At 47.8% G+C, this 24,240-nt stretch overlaps 1 long non-coding RNA gene across 2 annotated transcripts in view; it reads right to left on the reverse strand.

Annotated features, from left to right (window-relative positions):
- Nucleotides 1-24,240, reverse strand: part of LOC135969575 (uncharacterized) — a 106,289-nt gene that overhangs the window by 72,655 nt on the left and 9,394 nt on the right. For both annotated transcript variants that reach the window (XR_012431779.1, XR_010584817.1), the window contains exon 2: nucleotides 7,886-8,003. This is a non-coding gene — a long non-coding RNA (uncharacterized lncRNA). The remainder of the gene's footprint in view (nucleotides 1-7,885; nucleotides 8,004-24,240) is intronic.

A 24,240-nucleotide genomic window follows, 5' to 3' on the forward strand; every position in this document is an offset into this window, starting at 1 on the left:
TATAGCAAGTTAGAAATACACGTTTCCTCAAAGGATTCTACATGTTTCCTTGGCAATATCCTTTCCACGCCCCGTACTACTGCCCACAACAGAGAAGGCTTTTCCAACTCAACTCAACCCAACCCAACCAAACCCAACCCAACCCAACCCAACCCAAGGGCCCTGAGATAGGCCCCTAACGAATCGTCTACAAACTCTTGAGACAGGCTTGCCCTGACAAATCATCTGCAAACTCCATCTTCCATTAAAAACAGTACCGAAAATGAGCATATTACCACTTTTTAAAAATTACTGTAAAGTGGACAGTGTTCAGTTCTGTGAAATTTCGGCACAAATATTCCCATAATCATCATCACACAAGCAGAACAGTCCAACAGCCCCAAACCCACTCACGGGGCCTCATAAGCATACCCTCCCATTCTCAGCAACCACCCTCTCCGTGTCCTCCCATGACTCGGGTCTATCTTTTGCGAGCGTTGTGGCAAAACACTCGCAAAATCACAATTTCCTGGGCATCGTGCTTGGAGGTGCACCCAGGGTGTCCTGTGATCAACAGCCAGGCCTCGGGGCTGCTGGGTATTTATTATTCCACATATGGCTGTGGCACATTGTAACCTGTTTTGGACAACTATAGACAGCGCTATTAACATCTGGGCACAGTTTTTCTTAAACATCAGATGCTGTTTCTCTAGGGTAAATACCCAGGATTGGGGTCACTGGGACCCACGTTTGTGTGAGTTCAGTTTTGTAAGAAACCGCCAAGCTGTCTGCACCGTGCTGAACCCCAGCATCGCACAGGAGTCCCGACTGCCAGTCCTCACCAGCACCTGGGGCTGTCGGAAGACCTTAGTCAGGCGCTCCAGCAGGGGTGTGAACAAATTCACTGCGGCTTCGGTGCACATCTCGGTGCAACCAGTCATGCTGAAGGTCATTTCAGATGCTTTCGGGCCATCCTCCCGTCCTTCTCAGCGAAGTATCTGTTCAGGTCTCTTCCGCTTTTAAGTCAGGTGGTTTGTTCTCTGTCATGAGCCGTGGGAGTCCTGTGCATTCTGGATACGAGTCCTTTGCCAGCTGCATGGTTCGTAGACATCTTCTCCCCATCTATCGAAAATGTGTCTCTTCAATTCCCTAGGGGTGTCTTTTATATTAGAAGTTTAATTTTGATGAGTCTTACCTACTTGTTTTCTTCCTTGATTATGGATCATGGTATGGCTAAGAGCTCTCACCCTAGGTCTCCACAATTTCCCTTTCTTCTGCAGGTTTTGTAGTTTGGTATTTTACATTCAGGGCTATGATCCACCTTAATTTTCATACAGGAATTTCTCCCTGTTTTCACTCTTTTGCATACGACTGTCCCATAATTCCAGCACCATTTGTTGAAAAGACTCAAATTCCACTGAACTGCTTTTGCATCTTTGGATCTGTTCTGGACTCCACTCTGTCAGCTGACCCGTGTGTGTGCATCCTGAGCATAATTTATGACTTTAGTGGCTGTCTCTGTGAAAAAAAGTAACTCTGTCTGGAAGCAAAAACTACATTAGAAGTGCTCTAAATAAGATTCTTCCTGTTGTCAGGAGAGCAAAGCCACTGCCCTAAGCAGAGGTGAGGCCTCAACAGCTCCCAGGCACAACCTTAACACACAATGGAGAAGGGAATTCATTTCAAGGGCCACAACGTGAGACCAGCATAGCCATGAAAACTGCAATAATTTCACAACAGAATGAAATTCATAAAGAATTGCTCAGAAGCGTGTGATAAGTTACATAAATCACTGTTCCTTAAATTCTGACGGTTGACTAGAACAGAAATAGCTTCACGGTACAGTTCAAACAGGAGAAAGGTAGGTAGGGGTGGTTTCCACACCACACAGGGCCTGCAGGAAAGGGACACTCTTCCTCTAAACGGGAGATCCCGGGAGTGATGTGATAAGCCATGGTGAGAGTCACAGAACTGTGCAAGCCGGAGTCGCGGCCTTTGCCCCACCACGGAACCTGTGTCCATGAACGACGAGGCTCAAATGTCAGGCCGGGGCAACCGAGGCAGTTATCAGGGGACAAGAAAACGAGCGCAGGGTGGAGGCAAAGGTCTGAAATCGCGCGGCAACTTCGAGTCAAGTGGGACAAACTGACTCAAAATACAGGTTCCAAAAACCACCACAGAGAGCTGCTCCTCGGCTCTGGAAAGGCTAAGTGACTAATGCCCACACTGAGCATCTGCTCCCAGAGACGACCCTGGTGACCTAAGGCCCAGCTGCTCCGAACCCGCGCCGAACCTCAGTGAGGAACTTTGTTGGTATCTTACAGCACATTGACATGTTCCCTTAAAATCTGGTATTTCATCCACAATGCAGGCGCCAGCTTTGACTCATACACATTTCGATTAAACAAGATAATTTACACCCTGACCATGCCAGGTAAGAGGTTTACTACAATCTTTAAACAGAGCCAGAGGCTACAGTCTGCTCCTCCACAACACCATGTCTCTACAAGTTCCATGGGTTTTTACTTTCCATGTCTTCACTTGCCTAGTGCTAGAAAGCAGATAAAAACAGAAGGAACCCAGAAACACTATTGAATGAGACTCAAATATCTTGCAGTCATCATCGAGATGAGATGTTTATTAAACAGAAATGTTCTCCCCTGTAGAAAGCAGCACACACCAACACGCACCGATAACTGTCGCCAGCATTCCAGATCATCTTCCCTTCCATGGCCACAGTGCAGGGCAATGGACCACGCACACCTGCAGACCCACGGAAAGCGGGGTGACACGGCCGATTCTTGTAGCGAGCAGGCCAGGGTGCACTCAAAGAGCATCTCTTTCCAGAGGTCTGCCATGGAAAGTTACACATTTATTCCATGAGTTAATGGCACTGCACCGAACATTTCTGTAAGAGTCTCTAAGCAAGTATTTCCTTCGCCTACAATGGCCCGACACAAACTGAAAAAGCTCTTGGAGCTGCCAAAGACTTCAATATCCCCTTAACTATTGTCATGCACATCCATGTGAAGAGACCACCAAACAGGGTTTGTGAGCGCAACATGGCTGTTTATTTCACCTGGGTGCAGGCGGGCTGAGTCCAAAGAGTCAGCGAAGGGAGCTAAGTGTGGGGCCGTTTTATAGCATTTGGATAGGTAAAGGAATATTACAGTCAAATGGGGGTTGTTCTCTGGCGGGCAGGAGTGGGGGTCACAAGGTGCTCAGTGGGGGAGCTTTTTGAGCCAGGATGAGCCTGGAAAAGGAATTTCACACACACACACAAAAATCATCGCTTAAGGCAAGGACTGGCCATTTTCACTTATTTCTGGTAGAATGTTATCAGTTAAGTCCCGGCAGGGCATTTGCACTTTTGTGATTCTTCAGTTACTTCAGGCCATCTGGGCGTATATACGTGCAAGTCACAGGGGACGCGATGGCTTGGCTTGGGCTCAGACGCCTGACAACTACAGTCTTTACTTTTAAGGTGTGGGGTAAGATCATATAATCCCCAACTAAGCTCCTGATGCTGTGTGTGGCATCCAGCAACAGCACGTTCCATTCCTGGATTACATTTGACTCAAGAGTCCACAGTGAGAACGATTTCTGGTGAATGAAACACCAGGCAGGAGGGTGATTCCGCTGGGCAGCTCTTCACACACAGCCCAGGAGCTGAGGGGAGAGGAAGAGGCCCACGGGCGTCCACCGTGCTCACGCCCCCTTGGAATGCACCCCACTCCTAGAGACCCGGACCCAAGGGAAATCTGACCTGAAAATGGGCAAACCCTCACTTTGCAGAGGGACAGGGACTCGGGGCCACAACTTGACCTCAGAGCAACACAAGTGCAGACAGCACTCCAGGACACCCTCTCCACCCAAATTCAAGGAGGAAAACCAACGCCCCGCCCCCTTGCGGAAACCCCCGGCTGCTGGAGAAGACGCCTGCCGGCGTGTGCAGCCTCTCCCGTCCCACGTTCTGGGCTCAGCACCTGTCCTTCAGCCCTGGCACTGCTCGCCACACCCACAGGTGTGCCAGGAGGGGCAGGTCCTAAGGTCTCCACTGCACCAAAGCCTGCAAGGCAAAGGGGCAGCTCCCTCCAGCAGGAGTCCAGAAGCACACACTGCACCAGCGTCAAGGCATGAGAATTCTCCCCTCGGTCTCCGAGTCTCCAGTCTGTTGCCCGCCACGGTCTTCTGCCAACGGCGAGGCCCAAGCTGGACGGCACATTTGGTTCTCACCATTTCCCTTGTCAAATCAATACTGCAAACATATCCAATTCATCCTGTCACTAAAAATGAAATAATCCGCCATCTCCATCACAGATGATGCAATCAGGTTTTCATTACCGGGTTTTTGTTTTGTTTAGTTTTTTGGTTTTTTTCTATTTTGAGATGGAGTTTCTGCTCTGTCGCCCAGGGTGGAGTGCAGTGGTGCGATCTTGGCTCCCTGCAACCTCTGCCTCCCGGGTACAAGTGATTCTCCTGCCTCAGCCTCCCAAGTAGCTGGGATTACAGGTGCCTGCCACCATGCCCGGCTAATTTTCATCTTTTCAGTACAGACGGGGTTTCACCATGTTCACCAGTCTGGTCTCGAACTCCTAACCTCAGGGGATCCACCTGCCTCCTTCTCTCAAAGTGCTGGAATTACAGGCATAAGCCACCACTCCCGACCATTACTGGTGTAATTTCTAAGCCACTCTCTCACACCCACTCCCTTTTTTTTTTTTTTTTTTTAAGAACCAGCTTTATGCCTATATTTTTTCCAAGAGAACCAGTTACCCCATTTCAAGTACAAATAAGACACGTTGTTTAAAAACCAAAAATGCCCATTTGCACAGAAGTCTCCAAATACCCAGTCGATTTAAGCCTTGAGAATAAGATCAAGCTGTTGGCTGAATACAACTTCCCTTTCCATCTGTCTGCCTGTGAGTTAGACACAAGGATGAAGCCACGAGCTAGGGACATAAAGGCAGGAACCAAGGTAGCGGAGACTCCAAATAAAAGCTGGAAGACCAACACAAATGCACCACACCCTGCACACCCTCCTCTCCTTCCTTTTCAGAATTTCCAGAGGATGAAACAGGGACCTTCTCAGACGTCCCACGATGCAGGCGGCCAGAGGGGAAGGCGGCGGCAGCCTGAATGGGGCGACCGGGAAATCACATTCCACAAACAGAAATTCTCCATGTGCTTTACATCCTCTGTCTCTGAAGAACTATGCCAGGCTAACAGTCGCTAGAAAACCGCATTCAAGTGTCATTTCCCATTTCAAGCAAAGAAAACAGTGGTGGGGCATGAGGGAAAAACATAGCCATGTGTTCTGGGCTATTAAATAAGGTTTTTTCTGTTATAAACGTATAATTTTACATTCTCAGATTTCTGTATAATTGATATGCTTCCTAATTAGCAGACATAGTAATAAAAAGTGAATTCCAAGTGTAAGATCAGAGGAACCGTTCACATGGCTTCAGGTTCTGCTACTGTGTTTCAACTTAAGAAAATGGTTCTGTGTGTTGGTAACAAGGCCTGAGAGTCTGTGTGAGAGTCAGTGTGGCTGTAATCAGGGTTCGTGTTGGTTCCCTAGCAGAGGATGTTACACTGTTACATTATCTTCTACAAAAAATCCTGAAAAAAATGAAGGCTGAATAGACATACACACCCTCCCAAAATAATCCAAATGTCCACCGATATGAAAAACAGATGAATTACGGCTTCCATCGTGGAATATTCTTCAGCAGTGAAAACAAACTATAGCCACAGGTGCCAACTAGGATAAAGAAAACCTTTTAAACACGCTTACAGTGAACTGACTAGGCAGAATTCCTTGATTAGAGGCATCTGCTCCAAAAGGGTACTGTTATTAATCCTGTGATGTAGAATGATAGTTAGCAACCCTGTTTCGGGGCACATCTAGAAAAAAGCAAAATAATGACTACACAATTTTAAATTCTTTGTAAATTATAACTATTACTATGAAAATTCTAAAAATGTGAAAATCTTCCCAACTGTTATTGGACACGCTTCAAAATAAATACCCTGGCATTGCTTGCCACACCCACAGTTGTGCCAAAATAAATGAAAATATAGCCCAAGGTAGTAGAACTGAAACCTGAAGATGTACGAGCCGTCCCTGTCTCGCTATCTATACATCGGGTAGAAATTTAAGAGCAGGTAGTGACACTGCAATGCAAGGCTCAAACCAACTGGGTATTTGGAAACTTCTATGCAAAGTGGCATTTTCGGTTTTTAAACACGGTGTTATTTGTACTTCAAACAGGTAACTGTTTGGTTCCCTTGGAAAAAATATAGCCATAAACCTGGTTTTTTTTAAAAAAATACGGGAGTGGGTATGAGAGAGAGTAGCTTAGAAATTTTAAAAGTATCAGCAGGGAGCAGTGGCTCATGCCTGTCATCCCAGCACTTTGAGAGGTAGGCCCAAGGGGCCTTTGAGGATACCGGTCTCCTCTGCTGCCTGCCTGCTGGACTGACCCCCCAGGACATTCACTGGGTTTCCACCCCGTCTCATTCAACATCCCAAGGGTGGTCTTCATCCTCGTCTGGGGCTCAGCTCTGCCCCAATTTCCTAAATCTCTGCCTTCAGAGCCTGAAAACACCCACGCCCAGGGTCACCCTAAGTCCACGTTTACCCCCAGAGAGTCCCCATTTTATGTTTTCCAGGCATCGCCTTAGTGATAATTTATCCTGTAAATTCCAACTGCCTTCACACCTCACCCCTGCTGTCTCCCAGCAGAACCCACTCAGATGCACATGCCCCAGACCCACACCCAGGTCTGTACATGCTGCCCTGCTCTACCCATGTGGGGATCACCTCTCTTTCTTGAGGAATCAGCTGGCGATCATCTCCTTGTGGAGGGCTGCCCTGACTTCCAACTCTCTCCAGCAAAGGCAGAAGCCATCCTCGGTACTTCCCCAAAACTCAGGCCAAGTATGAAGATGGCGCAGATGCTAGCTGTGCCTGGGATGCCATGGGCAGGGTCCCCAGATGCTCTGCACATGGCCCGGGGCACCGCCTGAACACAGCAAGTGCTGAAGAAACAAAACTGACGTGCACTGACCTCTGATAGGGCCTCCTTCACCATCCACATCTGTCTCCCCTCTGGACAGTAAAATCCACAAGACACAGAGGGCTTGTCTCACTCATCTTCAAACTCCCAGGCTCAACCTGGTAGGTAAAGGGGACTCAAATGTCTTCTGAAGGAAGCGACTGGTTAGCTGCCAAGTTAAAGGGCCTCTGAAATTCAGAGCTCTGCATAGCAGTCCAGCACACTTTATTATGAATGACTCCAACCACAGCAGAAGTGGCCGTGGAACCAGTGCTAACCAATTCAGGGTTTGTTCACTGTTTCTCAGTTCATTATCACAACGCATTCTCACAGAGCAGCTGCGCACAGATCCTCAGACATCTACACAGAGTGGGACGATGGCGCCAAGTCACGTCAACGTCCTGTTGCAGACTGGGAGACAGCAGTCAGACACGGACCCAGGTAGAGCACAGACCTCGCGTTAAATCGGCTCCGTGTAAACAGCACTCCCTGCCAGGCCCTTTCCTATCTGCACAGCTTCTACAAATTCAACTCTCGCACCTGACACCTAAGAATACTGCACACCCCCATGTGAATCCCCTACTCACCTCCCAAAATGACCCGCCATGGCCGAGTACAAAAACTTTCAACATAAGGGAACTGGAGGGCATGTGGGGCTTTCTCGAGTCCCTGCTGCCTCCTGATGGGAGGGCCCAATGCTTCACACCCCTAGTGAAGGGCGGGTCTCTTCGGCCCCCAGGCTTTGACCTGGAGCTTAAATCAGCATTAACTAATTTCACTTTCCAGGACCAACTTCAAAGGCCTGCAAAGCCAGAGAAGGGAGAGGAGATGGAACACGCCCTCACCTCAGATCTGCTGCAAGCACACACTTCTCAGATGCGTCCCAAGGTGCACAGCGTGTCCGATGCCTGTTTCACATCCACCGACCTGCAGGTCTTCTATGTGGCATCAGCCTCCTGGGCACTGGGAACAAGAGGTATAATGGTAAGTCCCTTCTGCAGCAAAGCTGAGGCAAAGGGACCCAACACATTGGAACTGACCTTTTTCTGACAGTATCAAAACAGAAGGAAAATACTGTACAGTCAACTCCCCCTCACGCAGGTTTATTTACCTGTGACTCAGAGGCCATGACAGAGAACTTCAGGTTCTTACCGATTCCTATTTTCCCCATCCAGGAAGCCTTTGTTTTTAATATCGTACGAACTTGCCATTTTGTAGGCCAAAAACAGCAAATATTGGCAGTTTCCTACAGTTCAACTGAATAAAATATGATCATGGCCTTTTGTGAAACCATGAAGAAAAGGTGGATATCTCAATATGTGTTTCCAGACTGGCTTTGTTCCTGAAGCGGTAACTCTGTTCACTCAGGATATTAGACACTGAAGAATAAACATCAATATCCCACCAAGAAAACCAAAGGAATGAAATAATTTTGCATCCACCTTGGAACCTTTTTAGGACAAGGCAGGACACAAACTTCTAAAAAGCTGCAATTGTCCCTCTGTATACACAGGGACATGGATTCCAGAACACGCCCCGAGTTTACCCAAAACTACGTATCCACAGGACCCCACGGCCACCCTATGGAACCACATGTAGGAAACGTCGGCCCTCCACAAAGCCAGGTTTTTTCAGTAAGGGTTTGGTTGGAAAAAAAATTAACATAAGTGATCCTTCGAAGCTCAAAACCCATGTTGTTCAGGGTCCGCTGCATGTATTACTTGTGTCATATCTGAGGCCTGAAAGCCATCATTCTCGATACCTTAATGTGACGGTTAACAAACTAACTGTTCCGATTAGAAAGAGGAAAAAGCTTATTTTTAAGCTGACAATGAGAGTGGATGCGGCTACGGTGAACGGAGAACAGACCTAAGCAAGCACCAAGGCTGGGGTGACTGCCTGTGCTCAGACCCACCAGGGCCTGTTCTTCCATCTCCCTCTGCTGAAAGGGATAACCTCCTTCTCCCCCACGACTAAAGGGTCTTTTTAAAATATTCACACGAGAAGTGCTATGAAAAGCTGAAAGGTCACAGATAACTCTGTTCTGTTCCATTGGTCTATATCTCTGTTTTGGTACCAGTACCATGCTGTTTTGGTTACTGTAGCCTTGTAGTATAGTTTGAAGTCAGGTAGCATGATGCCTCCAGCTTTGTTCTTTTGACTTAGGATTGTCTTGGAGATGCGGGCTCTTTTTTGGTTCCATATGAACTTTAAAGCAGTTTTTTCATATGAAAATTAATTCAAGATGGATTAGAGACTTAAATGTTAGACCTAGTACCATAAAAATCCTAGAGGAAAACCTAGGTAGTACCATTCAGGACATAGGCATGGGCAAAGATTTCATGTCTAAAACACCAAAAGCAACGGCAGCAAAAGCCAAAATTGACAAATGGGATCTCATTAAACTAAAGAGCTTCTGCACAGCAAAAGAAACTACCATCAGAGTGAACAGGCAACCTACAGAATGGGAGAACATTTTTGCAATCTACTCATCTGACAAAGGGCTAATATCCAGAACCTACAAAGAACTCAAACAAATTTACAAGAAAAAAACAAACAACCCCATCAAAAAGTGGGCAAAGGATATGAACAGACATTTCTCAAAAGAAGACATTCATACAGCCAACAGACACATGAAAAAATGCTCATCATCACTGGCCATCAGAGAAATGCAAATCAAAACCACAATGAGATACCATCTCACACCAGTTAGAATGGCGATCATTAAAAAGTCAGGAAACAACAGGTGCTGGAGAGGATGTGGAGAAATAGGAACACTTTTATACTGTTGGTGGGATTGTAAACCAGTTCAACCATTATGGTAAACAGTATGGCGATTCCTCAAGGATCTAGAACTAGATGTACCATATGACCCAGCCATCCCATTACTAGGTATATACCCAAAGGATTATAAATTATGCTGCTATAAAGACACATGCACACGTATGTTTATTGCGGCACTATTCACAATAGCAAAGACTTGGAATCAACCCAAATGTCCATCAGTGACAGACTGGATTAAGAAAATGTGGCACATATACACCATGGAATACTATGCAGCCATCAAAAAGGATGAGTTTGTGTCCTTTGTAGGGACATGGATGCAGCTGGAAACCATCCTTCTTAGCAAACTATCACAAGAAGAGAAAACCAAACACCGCATGTTCTCACTCATAGGTGGGAACTGAACAATGAGATCACTTGGACTCGGGAAGGGGAACATCACACACCGGGGCCTATCATGGGGAGGGGGGAGGGGGGAGGGATTGCATTGGGAGTTATACCCGATGTAAATGACGAGTTGATGGGTGCTGACGAGTTGATGGGTGCAGCACACCAACAAGGCACAAGTATACATATGTAACAAACCTGCACGTTATGCACATGTACCCTAGAACTTAAAGTATAATAATAATAAATTAAAAAAAAAAAACGTAAGCATTTAACAAGCCCATTACGATTTAAAGGAAAAAAAAAACGGTATTAAGTTCCTGGGTGCAGGGGCTCATGGCCGTAATCCCAGCACTTTGGGTGGCCGAGGTGGGCGCATCACCTGAGGTCAAGAGTTTAAGACCAGCCTGGCCAACATGGTGAAACCCCTTCTCTAACGAAAATACGAAAATTAGCCAGGCATGGTGGCGGAAGCCTGTAGCCCCAGTTACTTGGGAGGCTGAGGGAGGAGAATCACTTGAACCCGGGAGGGAGAGTTTGCAATGAGCCAAGATCGTGCCATTGCACGTCAGCCTGGGCGTTGAGTGTGAAACTCCATCCCAAAAAGAAAAAAAAATATAAAGTTTTCCTTCCAATGAACCTATCATTCAGCCACCGAGGTATCCTATAGCTACTTATTCAGCCATGAGATACACCACAGGCGATATAGGCGAACAGGACACAGTTCTTCCCTGAAAGAAGGCTGCACCCTCAACAGAAGGGAGGCACATACTCCGAATGGAATCGGCATAGGGAACAGATGCTGCTGCAGGTGAAACTGGCTGCACAGAGCACCCACTCAAGTGTCTGAGAAACAAGGAGCCGTTGGTGCCATCACCTTCCATACTTGAGCTGGGGCAGTGGGGAGCCTGTCATCACCAAGGACAAAAAGCCCCAGAACCACACAACGAGCTTACAAACTCACCGAGGCGATGACTGAGCAATGTGTGTGGAGTGATGCGAACACACAGATGTCAGGGCCACGCGCGGCGTTGGTCTTGTGCATCAACCTGAGCGTGCCCGGGGTGCCCAGATGGCTTGTTCTGCATTATTTCTGTGTGAGATGCATGTTTGCCTCTGGACTGAGTGGAGACCCATCCTCGCCGGTGTGGAGGGCACCACCCTATCCACCCAGGGCCCGAGTAAAACAGCAAGGCGGGGAAAACTGGGTTCACTCCACCTGTCTGGCTGATGGGCCAGTGACATCTGTCTTCTGCAGCCCGTGCTTCTGGGTCTCATCTCCTCAGACCACGGTGGGATCCGCACCCTCCGCTTCTCAAGTCTTCAAGTCACACCCTCCCAGGACTCTAGCTTGCAGCCTGTGGGTCCTGGGGCTTCTTGGACTCTGTAGCCCCTGCAGCAAGCCTCGCCCTGGAGACACACGCACACCCGGCTGGCTGTCTCTCTGGAAGCCCTGACTAAAAGCCGCCCCTAAAAGTGGTCTTCAGAATTTCTTTCTAGCCCTAAGATCCCAGCGCCCCTCCTACAATTCTAGGCGGAAAGGTGAACGGAGACCAATAGACAGAGGTGTGTGCGAGGACACGCCAGGCAGCAGCACTGGGCAGGAGGGCACTAACGCTCACTAAGCAAAGAATCAATGTTGCTTGCCACAAAAATGAGAGCAGTAAAGATTTCTTCAAACAGAAATGAGTTTGTATCATGATTTGCTCTTAATACATAAGAAAGCATAAAAGTAGGCCTATTAACAATTACATAAGTCTTTAGAGGCCCTTGAACTACTTCTGCCCCGAGTCCTTCCCTTGCTATTGATGGAAATATGGGAGAAACCAGGAGGTCTGAGCGTGGACCTGGCCGTGCTCCCAGGGGCCGAGGAAAGCACCCATCTGTCCAGTCTTCCCTCCACCCCGCGGGGTTCCCTCTTACCCAGACTCTTGGGCTGACGCGGCTCATGCACTCAACAGCGCCATCATTAAACGTTTAGCTTCGCATCACGAGGGCCTCCTCTGGCCTCTTCTGACCACTCCTGAACCTCCAGCCAGCATTAGTCTGCAGGACACGCGTGGACAAAGTTGATGGATCCCGGCCTCCACCGAGGAAGGTGCCAGGCAAGGAGTCGGAGAGCCGGGGATGGAGCAGCCCTCATCCAGGGAGGCGAAGGCCAACAGTGGCCACCACCGAGGACCTCCCTTCCCACCCTGAGGGCAGCTCACCCAGGGAAGCGAAGGCTGACGCCGGCCACCACTGAGGGCCTCGAGGGCTCTCCCCACCCCGAAGGCGGCTGCGATCACATTTTCCCATCGCACCAAGAGACCCCTGTATTGAGCACAAACCTTTCCAACCTTCGAATCAATAAGGAATCACAACACAGACATTCCCTCAATCCAAATGGCCAGCCCACAAAACAGACATGCAATCATACACATTGCCTGTGGGAAAATCAGTCAGTCTCTGGGGCCTCGCGCCAGGGGTGGGGGAGCATCATGGGGAGACGCCCCAGCCCCAGCCTGGCTCCTCTCTCTATAGCTCCTTTGCCCTCCTCTTCCCCCCGCTCCTTCCCAACCCCTCCTAGCCTCAGAGGCTCCTTCCTCAAATTCTTTTCCCTTGATGAAGTCATTCATGCCCAAAATACAAGGCAAAGTCATGGGGGCTCAAGAGAAAATCCATACCGTGGCTCGCGTTTTAGATTCTCATAAGTTTGAGAATAACCAAGCAAGAATCTTTGGCATCTGAATGGTCTGAAGGATTCTGAGCTCAATGTCCTGCACTGGCCCGGAGTGGGTCATGGGTGTCTCGGACATCTTCACAACTCTACACCAGTTATTTTGAAACACACCAGCAGAATAGAACCATGTGAATAGCTGCTTCTCAGTTAAAAGTAGGAAAACACTCCAAAAGCTGCCCTCAGGGAACATCCTTCCCACCAGGAGTTTTCTGCATCGGGCCCTTCAGGCACAGGCAAGGCCCCCGGGCCCAACTCCCTCATCCCTGCGTCATAAAGCAGCAAAGACGATGGGGAATAAAGCAAGTGAAGGAGTCAGTCCCGCACAAAACGGGCTCCAGAAGCCACAGCCACTCTCCCAGTGTGGGAGCCAAGTTCAGAGACCTGGAAACACCAGCGTTCCCAGGGAGGAGGGCAGAACAATGCCATTTCCCCCTAGTTTAGGGAGACACCACCCCACATCCTCTGGCCTAAAAAGAGGAGAGACTTCACATAAATGATTTCAATGACTCCACCACACACAGAAAGTGGGCTGAGGGCTAACACACCCATTTAAATGTCTGGCAAAAACACATTAAATGAACACACAGATAAGCAAGGTTCTCCTGTTATCCACCAAATATTCAGAAACAAATCCAGTAAGCAATCTCTTTGCAATCAAAAGACCAATTCAGAGGTGCAGATTAAAAATAAACATACAACTGAACCCTTAATACACCAAGAACCAAATTCCACGGAAGTGTTATCACATCACCACCTCCCAGCTGAAGGAAGCAGCACTGGCCACTGACCAGCTGTTCACTCGTGGATCAGTGAACGAAAGGCAGTGCTGTCCAGGACAACGATGAGATGTTAACCTGAAAAGGGCAAAATTGCAGAGGCTGGAGGGACCTTCCAGGTAACCCGGCCCCCTCGGTGGACAGAGGACCCCCGTGGGGCCACAGAGCCCAGAGCTCCAGTGTGTTCGGGGCAAGCACTCAACTGCAACCCTGATGATGTCCGAACGCCTTCTGCCCTTCTGTGTCTCTGCCCCACTAACAGGGAATCCGTGAATGCTAAGGAAATGTAACGCATTTTACAATACATGTAGATTTTTAGCAAATTAAAGATAAACAGTGACAAACTTTGAGAATTAACCAAAATATAGTTCAGTGAATGCCCAAACTCAAAGCTAGTCTCCAAGAGGTGATAAGCTGTGTGTGGTGGTTAACGCCTGTAAATCCCAGCAGTTGGGGAGGCTGAGGCAGGAGAATCACTTGAGCCTAGAACGTTGGGGTTGCAGTGAGCTGTCATTGTACTACTGCACCCAGCCTGAGAAACAGAGTGAGACTGTCAAAAACAAACAAACAAAAACAAATTAAAGGAGTTCAAATGAATTCGCCCATACCCTTTAAATTTTCAGTTGGGTACATGGGGTGATCTAGTTCCTTTTTCCCTTGCAATACATGAATAATCTAATAATTAAATATAATCTAACAATTACATGGGAAAATTTAATTATTTTCCCATTTCATTATTCCCTATCTCAAGGAAAAAGTTAAAAGTATTCCCTATTTCAGGGAAAAAGCTAAAAATCATTTTAAACCTTCCTTCCACAAAACAGTATACTCAGTCATCTCTATCTGCTTGATCATGTGGAATTCAGCTTCACATGTCTACAATACGGTTTTTGTTAAACAGCGTTTATGTAGACAGGCAAGAGAAAGAAACACTTGGTCTATGTAGAAGCAGCAGAAGACACGTTTTAACAGAAAAGGGAGAAGATACCACCGTTTGAATCTGGAAATTCTGTTCTCATCTTGTCCACACACACACAGAAAACACCCAAGCACGTGCCTAGTGTCCAAAAGAAGCATAGAAAGGACAGGGATCCCTCCAGTTGTTTAATGACCAGCCCCACTTGTCACCGCCACATAACAAAATCCGCACGGCAACTTCAGCACGTTTCATTCACGATTCCACGGAAATCAGGCTGAAGAACATACAGATGTTTTGCCCACATTTAAAAATCCAAGTGTGGGACTCATAGAAATAAAACACATTATGGGTTCACTTAACTTTTCCAAATTTTTACTTGGAGAAACCTATAAAGTTCTTGTCAGTTACATCCTTAAGTTTTTCCATCATTTTTCAATGCAAAGGTTGGGCAAGACTTGTAAAGAGGTACACACATACGGCCCGGCGCGGTGGCTCACACCTATAATCTCAGCACTTTGGGAGGCCGAGGTGGGCAGATCACGAGGTCAGGAAACCGAGACCATCCTGGCTAACACGGTGAAACCCCGTCTCTACTAAAAATACAAACAATTAGTCAGGCGTGGTGGCGGGTGCCTGTAGTCCCAGCTACTCGGGAGGCTGAGGCTGGAGAATGGCATGAACCCGGGAGGCGGAGCTTGCAGTGAGATCGCACCATGCACTCCAGCCTGGGTGACAGAGGGAAACTGTCTCAAAAACAACAAAGGAGGTACACACATACATGGCACATTCTTCTCTCAAAGAGACGGGCCCTTTTTTAAGATTCCAGAAGTAAATGTGGTTGTCACCTTGCTTTTGAGAGGATGGGCTGTGTTTTAAGCATGAACACACTTTCCTCCATGCACCAAGGATGCACCATGGGGGCAGTGCTGCCGCCGCCTCCCCAGTCTCTGCTCAGGGTGGGACTACACACCGTTAACAGGCCAGGTGCTCAGAAGGAGGCTTCCAGGACTTGCTGTAGGCATTCATTAGCAGGGCAGGCAGTGCCTCGTGCTGGTGGGCATCCAGCAGTAAGGGGGTCTTGCACTTCACTCCCTGGGCCCAGCCCCAGACAGAGGGGAAAGAGACACCTGTATCGTAACTCATGTGTATTTATAGACACACAGAGACTCTGCAGTGCAAGGTGCAGAACTAGAAGGAATCGTGGAAATAAGAGGGAAGACATTGGGTTACGACTGGCAGAGCCACCTCAAGCCTCAGCACTTCCTGCCAGAGCCCTCACTGACCAGACTCCTCCAGGGTCACTGCCACTGCCTTGCCCTGCTCATGACAGGGCAGACAGTGACAGAACCTCAGAACAACCTCCCACTCCTTCCTCACCAGCCCAGGGGACGAGCTGTTCATGAGTGTCCCAAAGCCTGAATGCGGGAACACAGAGGTGACTGAGCAGAAAGGGGGACAACCACAATGGCTGAGGGTGTGCAGATATTGCGGGGCACCCCAGCAGCCCTTTCCATCTTTTTTTTTTTTTTTTTTTTTGAGACGGAGTCTCGCGCTGTCACCCAGGCTGGAGTGCAGTGGCCGGATCTCAGCTCACTGCAAGCTCCGCCTCCCAGGTTCACGCCATTCTCCTGCCTCAGCCTCCCGAGTAGCTGGGACTACAGGCGTCCGCCACCTCGCCCGGCTAGTTTTTTGTTTTTTGTTTTTGTTTTTTTTTTTTTTAGTAGAGACGGGGTTTCACCATGTTAACCAGGATGGTCTCGATCTCCTGACCTCGTGATCCGCCCGTCTCGGCCTCCCAAAGTGCTGGGATTACAGGCTTGAGCCACCGCGCCCGGCCAGCCCTTTCCATCTTAAAGAGGACGGCCACGAGTGTGCGGATGCTCCCTCATGACCCAGCCGTCCTTTCCACCTTATAGGGGAATGGCCACGGGTGTGCGGATATTCCCGGGTGCCCCAGAGCCCTTTTCACCTTAAGGAGATTTTCACAGTCTCATATCAGTCTCCAAACTATTCAGTGAGGTTGGAGGAGTATCACTGTGGACCAACACTGATTGGCACCAAGTAAGGGCAATTTTATAACCATGTCTCAACCATGAAACAATCAGGTCTTTGGCCATCTGGTCTAAGCTTTTTCTGTAACAAAGTTGGATAATTAAGTTGAACTTTGGTTTTCCAAAGCTTGTTACAGAAACCACATCTTCCTAGGTGTGGCTCTGTGGTGTCACGTGCACACATCAGTAGCCAGGCTTGCCAAGACTCACGGCTCGATACATGTTCACCTGAGAAGGCTGCTCAATCACTGAGGGCTCCGGCGTGCTCTGAAATGAATTTGCCACTTCAGCCTACACTCTACTGCCTTGTTTGGTTAAAGAAACCCAAAAAGCAGAATTTATTTTGGCCAATCGCCTGCTGGCCCAACTGCAGAGGTTTTAATTAGAGTGCTTTCTATGATGCAATGAAAGTAAAGTCGTATAGATCAACTCATTATTACCACTCCAAAGGTTTAGTAAATCTCCAGATACTCAGGCAAACATTTTAAGAAGCTACATTAAGGTTTACAATACTCAAAATTTAAAACTACATCCATGCTTCAAAAAACCATTCCCATTTTAGATGGCCAAATGCATATGAGAAAGAAAGAAACGTGCTGAGCGCATTTGTTGGGTAATCTTATGGAGAAACTGCCACTTTAAAAATGGCTCTAGTTCCTGGCTCCAAATGGGTGTGGTGGGTTGCCTCACTCAATTTCAACTCCACCCGAAGCTGGGACACTAGAAATCCATTCCCACACTCCAGGGCACCAGAATTCCCACTTCTGGAAACAGCCTGGAATGCAGACCTGTAGCAGAGAATTCTTTCCTGCCCACCCTAACCGTCCTCTGTGGAAGGCAACAGTCAAAGACAAGTCCACCCCCCTAGGCACAACTGCACCACGAAGAACCACTTCAAGGTGGGAGGTGATTGATTAGTGGGAACAGGCAGTTTAGCTAATCACTTATAAGGCAGATAAGGGGGGTTTGAAGGCCTGTGTCTGGCCTTGTCCTCGGTAAATGGTCATCCCCAGGCAGCCTAAGCCACATGGGAAGGGGCTTCTTGCAGTAAAAGTGGGGGCGCCGTTGTGGGGAGGGGGAATGTCTTAACCACCACTGTTTTACAGGATCACAGGGCTCAGGCAATGTTCAGTATTATCACACACCAAGGTTTTTACAGTCTGAAGAAAACTACAGTCCTAAGGTATCAGTTCTCAAAGCCTTAAGTTCCCCCTGCTAAGATTCCTAGAGGGTCTCGACTTCTTGCACTGAACCCCAACTTGCACAGGCACCTGCGTCTTCCTCCTGCAGCAAATGCAGATGAGAAGGCTGTGGCTCTGCTGCAGTAATGACGCCATGCAGCCCTAACACCACAGCAGAGCAATGGCTTTGGCCTGAATGTCTCCAAAACCTCATGCTGAAACCATCTCCGATGGGATACATTAAGAGGTGGGGCCTTTGGGAGGTCCTGCTCTCAGGACTGGGGTTGGTGTCCTTGTTGGGAGGCCTGGAGGAGCCCTCCTGTTCCTCCACCATGTGAGTCCCGAGACGCCTGCTGCCACGCAAGACCCGGTGAGATGCTGCCGTCTGTAAGCCACAGGCCCTGGGACACCAGATGTGCAGGTGCCTTGACCTTGGACTGCCTTGACCTTGGACTTTCCAGCTTCCAGAGCTGTGAGCAATAAATGTCTCTTTACAAATCACCCAATCGACAGCAGCCCGACAGAGAGACAGTAATGTTACAACTTGAGTCACTTTCTCAGTGGGCCAGAGGCCTCCCCACATGGGCCACCACCGTAAAGCAAGTACTCCCTGGAGGATGCAAAGGGGTTCACAAGGAATTCTACCCAGCACCAGGGTGTCTCTCCTTTCTTGCAGGAAGATAGCTGAGCCATGGCAGGAAACTACAGGGTGGGTGGGGCTGGACAGTAATGTGTCACCTGCTCATCTAAGCCTCAGTCTCCTGCCTCTCATCACGACAGTGGGGGTAACAACCCCCTCACCTGAGCTGTTGGGGGAGGTAAGAGTGCTGGGTGATTAACAATTGTTAGTTCCACAGAAATTAGGCAAAGAATCCATCCCATGTCTTATAAAACCAAACCAGCCCAGGAATTCCACATCACTACTAATTTGCATGGGAAAATGCTGGATTCTCATAAGTTTTGGCATGTCATTTGTATTAATAAAGTTTGCAGAGCTTTCACATACTAAGTATATAAAACAGGAAAATAAATCATGCAATTTGGAGGCTGAAGCAGGAGACTCACTTGAGCACAGGCAGTGGAGGTTGTAGTAAGCCTAGGCCGCGCCACTGTACTCCAGTCTGGGAGACAGAACGAGACTCCATTTCAAAAAAAAAAGACTTTGCTGTTTCATACTAGTAAAGTGGGCAGATTCTACACGCCAACTCTTATTCAAAGGTCTCCTAACACTGACTCAGGAAATCTGGCCCTAATGTGCTTTGAGTTTTAATCCTAACAGTGTTAAAGACCACTCCCCCAGGAGCTCTGAACAAGTACTCCAGGTACACGCTGAACAAGACCACACACTCTTTGACCGAAATCTAACTTCATAGACCCAAACTACAGAACCACAGAAGACACTGCTTCTGTCCAACTTTGTGTTCTGTCATCGTTTGTGTCCATTATTTCCTACAAACCATCTCATTAGAATTTAGGGCACACAAAAGGCCAATACAACAGGGTTACTTTTCAAAGGTTTGGAGGTGAAGAACAGATACAATGCATTAACTTCCTATTGCTGCTGCAACAAATTACCACAAATGCAAACCTCCTCTCAGCCCTGGAAGTCAGGAGTCCCAGGGCTGAAGTCAAGGGGTCAGTAGCTTGTATTCCTGCCTGGAGTCTCCCAATTCATAGAGGCCACCATGGAGCTTGGCTCACAGCCCCACACCCCTCCTACCACTGCCCCGGCCTCAGCCCTGCACCCCTCAGGCCGCTGCCCCACCCTTGGCCCCCTGCCTCTCCGGCCCCATGCTCCACCCTCGCCCTCAGCCCCACAGCCCTCTGGCCTCTATTTCATCCTCAGGTCTCCTCCTCTGAGATGGACGACTGGACCCTAGACGGAGGGATGAACATTCTGAACAGAATCAACGTAACTCAACATTTGAGTCGGAGAGGCCAAGCAATAAGACTTTCAAAAAAGCAACCAGAAAGTATGTACTGTGCCGGTAGTTCACAGCTGAGCGTGGCGTCATGAGTACGAGCGTGCGGCCATGCACACCAGGCCCAAGTTTAAGATAAAATATAAGGAGCTTTCCACTGTAGTATTTAACTAGATCTTATTACAAAATAGCCTCCTGATTGCAGTTTTTATCCAAAAAGTTCTTTGTAATTAAAGAAATTATTTTTCCCCTAAAAGACACTTCTCTATCTATCGTCCCATATAAACTAAAGGGGCATATTAAAGAAAAAAGACAAATGTTTGACTTCGGGGTTTTGCCTACGACTTGGATAAGCATGATTTTCTTCTAGCCAAGCAGGGAGCAGCTGGACCAGACTGGAGGGAAGGAAAAACAAATTTCCACTCTGACCTCAGTTGGGCACCAGAGTCTTCCCTGTCAGAATGTGGCTGTGGTGCTTCCCACACACCAGCCTCTGACGAAACTCAGCCCAAGGGTATGGGAAAAAGCTGTCTACTTCTGAAAAATCTATAAAGTGCAGACACATCAAAAGCTTCAGAAGACTGTAAAGCGCCAAGGAGACCACTACACCCTTGGAGTTTACAGAAAATGGTCAGCATCACACGTGCCTGAGGTCCAGGGTCAGCTCCCGGCTGCCGCGACACCGTGAACGCAGCCCTGGCTTCCCCTCTGATGCAGAGAGCTGGTCACTCTGCCGGCAGCACTCAGAGCTCAGAACATTCTAGATGAAAGCAACGTGTTCCTTTTAAAATGTGGAACTGGGGCAGCGCAACTGAACTCTACGACTATGTCCACTGCTGGGTTTCAGGGTAGCATTAGGAAATTGTGAGAATCCAAATCTCAATTTCATACAGATTCCAGATTCACTGCAGGTTCCAGAATTTCCTGAAACATTCTTCCAATTTATCACTCAGGATTCCCTTGCCAAAGCTAATAAAGTTCGCCTGCCCTTTGCACCAAACCTATATACTGTTACTCACACAAGACTGTACTGGAGGCAGCTCTTAGCTGAAGCCGAATCCGTGAGACTTCATTATCCCCATTTTGGATCAAGTGTGAAGACTGTCAGCAAACCAGGGCCCCAGTGTGAAGCAGAGAACAGATCCTCTGATGCCTGCCTGAACATTTCATTCCCACCTCTGACTTGCATATTGAACACACTCAGAGCTACTGAGTCACCCACATTTGCAGGTCATTTATCCAGCCACCAGGATAACATAATTATGCGATAAAAATGCCTTCTCAGGGCTTTGTCATACTCAACAAGGAAGCTCAGAAGGCTAGGTAAGCCCAAGAAAGGGGGAAGCGTCCTGCAAACAGACAAAAACCAAGGAAAACCATGCAGAAACTCTTTCAAGAGAGAGCAGAAACAGAGCCCGCTGTAGCCTTTCAGGCCCTGCTGGCCGCAGCCCTGCTTTAGGTGGCACCATTTCAACGGATGCATCCTGCTGGGCCCATTTGAAAGGTCCCGCTTGCGAGACACTCACCCCCCACTTCCAGCTCCTGCAAGACCTGCTGCAGCCCCACTCCACCCTGGGGGCCGACTGTGCAAGTCTTCCTGGCGAGACCCCTCAGAGCCTGCACATCATCTGAGACTGGGAAGCACCAAGGATCCCGAAACGCACAAATTCGTTCTCCTCGTGCTGCTTTCTGGGTTCCAAGTTGTCTTAAGAACCAGTCCTGCATAAACCCCGGGCTGGGGAGCCAGCCACAGCCCAGCAGCACCCAGCTCATGTGCTCCACCCACCCCACAGAGGACCACGGAGGCCCCAGCACGCTCTGTCCGCGGGGCAAGACACCAGAAACAGCCACAGTTCAGGGTTCTGCCACCCGCCCCTCTGCCGTAATTACCTGCTGTGATCCGAATTCTCATTGGTTGGAAAGGTGATCCCACAGCTCCGCTGCCCTAATTACCTGCTGTGATCTGAAATTGCATTGGTTGGGAAGGGGATCTCACTGCTCAAGCACTCCCTGCTGCCTCCTTGCAAACAACATAAAAAATCCAAAACCCCTCGTAAAGAACGTTTACTATAACCTCAAAACAAGACCCATCACGAGACCAGGGAAGATACACACGCACATCTGACAGCTGGTGGGCGTCAGTGACCGATGCCACGGCTTCCGTGTGGCATGTGAAGCGGGAGGCCTGTCACGGTGACTCAGGCTGGGGTCTGAATAGGGGTCTTCCAAGCAACTAGGCAACCAGGACGCACACCCCAAAACCCAAGTCCCCGCACTCATGTACCTGGCAGAAATGCTGCGTGGCCATCGACACCAGTTGTGAACCAAGACCGATCTGTGTCCTGTGGCCCTCACAACGTCCGTACATGCCTGGGCCCAGCACAGGCACTCAGGGCACCCTGCTCGCCTCCAGTGGGGTTCTCTCCTGCCAAGGGGGATGGCCCTGAAGTCCGTTGAGATTTCCAAAGCTCTACAAAGTCGCCCTTCCTCTTGCTTGTTCAGAGGACCTAAAGCCCTGAAGACACCAGTGAGAATTGACCTAGCCTCTTAAGGCAGCTCAAACACCTAAACACAGGAACATTGGACCTCTCTGCCCTCAGGAGCAGCCAATAACCCACTGGGCTAAGCAGAAGGCACAGATGTCACATCCAGAAGCCAGTGGCGCTCACGTTTGCATTCCAGGAGCTGCCCTTGTGAGTCCCTCCAAGGCTTCCAAATCCCACTTGATTGTTTTCACCGTATCTCTACAACATCAGAGACATTATATCTCATGGTATCTATGAGATCCTCTTTACTTTTATGAGCATATATGCTCCCTGACTTACCATGGGATGAAACTGTTCCAATAAACCCAGCGTAAGCTGAAAATATCCTAAATAGAAAGTGCATTTGACATCATAGTTTCAACTTACAATGGGTTCATCCAGAGGCAGCCCATTCTCGGGCCGAACAATGCACTGAGTGTGACTAGTTCACACCATCACAAGGTTGAAAAAAAAAAATCACAAATGTAACCATTGGGAGCCAGGGACCATCTGTATTGCGGCTCCTGTCTTCAGAGACAACAGAAACCTCTTCTTAGACAAGAATCACAATTTATAATCCTCAAAATGTTAAACTTAGTTTAACAATCTAGAGGTTCAAACAAAGCCAAAGTAGGCCCACAAGGCCGTTTGTGTCATTCGCTAAGACACACAACTCTGTAATAACCCTCACCACAGCCCCTCAGGGTGGGTCCCAGAGGCGGCTGAGGCTTGTGGCTATGGACACTAACGAAACCAAAATCAGAGTACGCAGGTGCAGTCAAGTCATATGACTTCTCCACTAGCATATGCACAAATGTTCATCAGCAAATCTCATCTTTGCTTTACCTCCCTCCCATGACCTAAAAAGGAGTCCACCACACACACACCTCACTTCAAAAACATAATTAGTACTTGCATTCAATTCTGAGCATTCGGAATAGACCTAATGGGTGATTAAATCTCTCCTCCAACCCATTGCTTAGTCTTCTTAGAGGATGAAGGATTTTGCATAACACAAGTCAACATATAAAAGATCTGCTATAGAAACAGACTTTCAACTGGTCCTCATTATAGTGATTCAACTAATATACAAAGGACCCAACACACAACACAGTGTATATTAGAAGAATGATTAATTTGTTCCCCTAAAAATCCTAATATCTACACAGAAAAAAATACCCTATACACATTTTATCATTCTTTACCAGTATAGTCATACAAAGGAGTATCACAAAAGCAAAAGAACACATTTGGTTTGACTCGCAGTTCTAAGTTTAATATAAAATTGCTAAAACCACCAAGACAAACATGACTATGAAATATTTAACGATCTTCACCTAAATTCAAGTCACCATTCAACCACCAATACCTCTGCTCTCCTTACGGGAACTTTCCAAAAGTAAATTCTGGAATTAACAGGACAAAATTTTCTGGTGATAGAAATTAGGAAGAAATTGGTTGAAGGCCGTTCCTTGGCTGTCAAACTTTTTCTCAATATTTTGTAAAATAAAAGCGTCAAACAGATCTTTACATTAACTTACAATCTATCAAGCAATACTGGAGCAAGCTTTAAATATTAGCCACATTCTGTCAGGGCTGACTAACATTAAATCAGTATCAGTCTCATGTCTTGCAGCATCCACAGCTCATCTTCTTAAAACCACTTAAGATTTCATAATTAACTCAACTAAACAATGTAAGTCATCTCCTTGATCTTTGACATGAAGGGGTAATTTTCCCCCAAAATAGTACCTCTTTCCTTGACATGATTTAATCTGTGGTTAGAGTATTTAACAGGATTTCTTTCCTTCTTAGAAAATAAAATATACACCTTTCCAATATAGAAAAACTCTAACTGATAATGCTATAGCTTAACCAGGTCAAAAGCATTTTTTTTAAGTTAAAAAAAGAACCTAACTGCATCTTTGGACCT

Source organism: Macaca fascicularis, chromosome 2 (genome assembly GCF_037993035.2).
Source record: "Macaca fascicularis isolate 582-1 chromosome 2, T2T-MFA8v1.1".
Lineage (NCBI taxonomy): Eukaryota > Metazoa > Chordata > Mammalia > Primates > Cercopithecidae > Macaca > Macaca fascicularis.